Source organism: Geotrypetes seraphini, chromosome 2, assembly GCF_902459505.1.
Source record: "Geotrypetes seraphini chromosome 2, aGeoSer1.1, whole genome shotgun sequence".
In the NCBI taxonomy this organism is placed as follows: Eukaryota; Metazoa; Chordata; class Amphibia; order Gymnophiona; family Dermophiidae; genus Geotrypetes; species Geotrypetes seraphini.
The window spans coordinates 309,581,390-309,584,939 of NC_047085.1; the positions used below are offsets into that span (position 1 = coordinate 309,581,390).

The 3,550-nt window shown below is 42.4% G+C and overlaps 1 non-coding gene across 1 annotated transcript; it reads right to left on the reverse strand.

The window, feature by feature from the left end:
• Positions 1–732: 732 nt before the first annotated feature.
• On the reverse strand, positions 733–852 carry LOC117356130. The gene has a single exon (XR_004538566.1). It is a non-coding gene; the product is annotated as a U5 spliceosomal RNA (small nuclear RNA).
• Between the last annotated feature and the right edge of the window lie 2,698 nt (positions 853–3,550).

The following is a 3,550-nucleotide window of genomic DNA, read 5'->3' on the forward strand; positions in this document are numbered from 1 at the left end:
TAAAACCATAGCCGCGCATGCGCACTCAAATCTACGTGCTTCCATGATCTCTGATCTGTGAGATGTAGGTCCGTGGCTGCAGGAGTGCGCATGCGCGAGTCCCCAGCCTTACTGCTTCCCAGCACCTACCTACAAAGGACTTGCCGCCAGCGTTGGACTCTCTGCTCTCCAGATCGCGGTGTTGGCTCCTCTCATGAGCCGCACCAGCGTCGGAGAAGGCTTCCGATGCTGGCGGGGATCGAGAGGAGCCACTGCAACACTCAACCGGAGCAGGCCAGACCGGGGGCTGGGCAGGGAAGCGCTGACAAAAAGAGACTCCAGCCACGAGGTAATGTGCAGGGAGAAGCTGGGCCTGCCTGTGGGAAACGCAATAAGGGAAGGGGGGGCCCTTGGAGCTGGCTAGACCATGGGAGGGATGGGGGAGGGGCCAAAAGGAGCAGGCCACATCGTGGTAAGAGTAGGGCAGGGAGTGGGGGAAATGCTGCTACTGCTGCACAGGGAAGTGGAGGGGGAAGGAAATGCTGTTGCAGCTGCACAGGGAAATGCAGGGAAAGCATGACAGACAGACAGCAGGAGGCAAGGAGACAGAAAGGGGGCCAGAGAGAGACAGTGGGAGAAAGAAGCATGCGCTACTGTCAACGTAATAGGTTTAATAATTAGTCTTATTATAATTAATTAAAACAAAAATTTTATTGTATGCATTTTTCATCTTATATTTGTAAACAAAACATTAGTCCCACTAATAAATAGTAGGACCTTCAAAAATTCAATGAAACTCATTAATGTTCCTCTCCACGGAAATCTTTAGTAAAAGGCGAAAGATTTATTCGATCTGAAGAGAAACCAGAGATTATGAACTTAGTTGACTTACAATACACATGACACAAAAAGTAGCTCCTAAATTTATTAAAGAGAGTAATTTCCAGATGGAAAATGTAATAATCTAATAAAAGATACAACAACAACAAAAAAAAAACATATTAACACTGTCTAGTTAAATAAGAATTTGAAGAGATTATAATCACCAGAAACATTAGCAAAAACTCAGCACCATTTTGCACAGCATTATGGGTATGCAAATATAAGCGCCTTGCAATTAAGTGACACCACTGGGTCGTTCTGAGCAGTTGAGAACGAGAAAGTAATTACTAGAAAAATAATGGCATTATTTCGTCTTTACTGCTCCTCAATTGGAAGAAGATCATCTGAAATTTGCTCATGCAGCTATCGTGTTTTGTATATCCACTTTGAATTTTCATGTATAAAAACTTGAGATGGGCAAAGAGCATGCTCAGTTAGATGTTGTTACTTACATCAACCATTTCTAAAGGCAACACACATGCTCATTAGTTGGATATCAGTGCTGCATAGTAGTGGTGCCCAATTCAGGAAAAAAATTGATTAAATTAGGCCTATTGAATCAATTTTTCAATTTGATTCAATTTGCTTTTGACATCCTGGTGGGTTTATTTTGTAGCCTCTTCACTCACACCACCTCCTTTTGCTCTCTCCAACCCCATGCCAGTGCTGTGGTGTAAACAAAACAAACAAAAAAAAAAGTATTTTCCTCTCGCTTTTATGACTTAGCTCATGCTTGCTGTTTTAACACCAGCTCTGGCAGGATATACATTTTAAATGTGACATATTATAATCACAAATTAGGAAATAAAATTATGTTTTCTATCTTTTGTTGTCTGGTCATTTAATTATTCAGATCATGTTGGTCCCAGGTTCTAGTTTTTATTTGATTTCTGTTAACTCGCATGGTCTCCTGCCTGTGTCCTGTCAGCTATCCCTCTGATGTCACTTCCTAAGTGAGGGGCCCGGAAGTGACATCAGAGAAAGGCGACACCGACACGGGCAGTATGTTCATAATGCTACTCATGCAGAGAAAATTAAAGAGGTACGAGAGAAGGGAAGGGGCGCATGTGCCGGGAGGGGGAGATGTTGGAAAGGAGCGGGGGACAGAGAGGAGGATGGTTGCCTGCACCCCTATCAAGACCGCACCCTGGGCGGACTGCTCCTCCATACCCCACCTTATTACGTCACTGCTTCCCAGCTAACAGTGCTTTGCCTTACATGCTAACAGTACAAGCTGGCTGACTGGCCAATTCATCTCATCTCTATGGCAGCCTGCCATAGAGAGGAGACTCAAACTGTCCAGCCAACCAGCTGAAAGTGCTAGCATGTAAGGCAAAGCATTACCGGCTAGGAAGGTAGGAGTGTGGAAGGAAGGCCAAGGGGGAGGGAAAGAGGAGAAACCTAAGGACACAATTTTGGGAGAGCCATGGTTCCCGTGTCTCTCTGTTCCAACAACTATGCCTGCAGCTGCCAGCCCCCAGGTGCTGTAATTGTGAAGCACTGCCCAGCCCAGAGAGCCTTGCTTTGTAGTGCAGCCCATTGCCGCCCTCCTCAGATTGGTGGGGGATTAGCTGCAGGCCAAGGCTTAGTAAGGGGATAACGCTAAAAAAAAACACAGTAGTTTTTCTTGGGTTTTTTTTTTTAATTCTTTATTCATTTTTTAAATCTTACAACAAGTGTATAAATAATAAAACATTTAAACTTAAATACTTCACTTGAATTTCTTTCTAGTATAAAATATCAATGAATACAACGAGGGAAAAATACCTCAACATCCCCTTTGTCAAAAAACGGAGTTTTTGCAACGACAATCAAGTGGGGTTAGGGTTCTTATCATGGGTCAAAAACCTCGTTGTGACATCGGTGTGTGAAAAAAATATTGCATAGATTAAGACAAATGCTCTGACATTTTCCTTTTTCATCCAATAAAAAGCTTTATTATTGGAAATATAGTTTTGCTTTTGTACTTTCTTTTTTTATTCTTTAATTTGGATTTGTCGTCACAGGTCTGAGGAACCCTAATTAACAAGAGGGGTACTCGAACCTGGTAGATCTAAGCCCAGTCACTATGTTGAGGATTACGCAGCCCAGTTTCAAACAAAAAATAAAAACAATCCAACAAAGTCTGCAGTGAAACAGAAACAGCACAAAACAAAACAAAATGCAGACGAGTGTACATGATGCAGACTATGTTTATTAAAACAATTAGTTTTTGCGGTTATGTTACCACCTTTTTACAAACCAGGGGACCTGACACAGTCTGTGTTTTGGTTAACACGCCTTCATCAGGGGTCCTAACAGATAAAGATAAAAATGACTAAGAGTCAAATATAAATAAAATATAATATGTGAATTCAGGTAAATGGTGTTGATCAACCACAAGTGATTTGATGTATAAAATTGAAACAACAGGACTAAGGGTTCCTTTTACAAAGGTGCATTAGGGCCTTAACGCGTGGAATAATGCGCGCTAAAATGCACACGCTATCCGCTACCGCCTCCTTTTAAACAGGTGGTAATTTTTCGGCTAGCGTGCGCTAATCTTGTGCGTGCGCTAAAAACGCTAGCGCACCTTAGTAAAAGGAGCTCTAAGTGTGGTGCATGTGCATAAATTATGCAAATGTGAACATGAATGTGATGACCAATCGAAAATGGTAAAATGTGAATTTGAGGCCCATTGATATCCTTT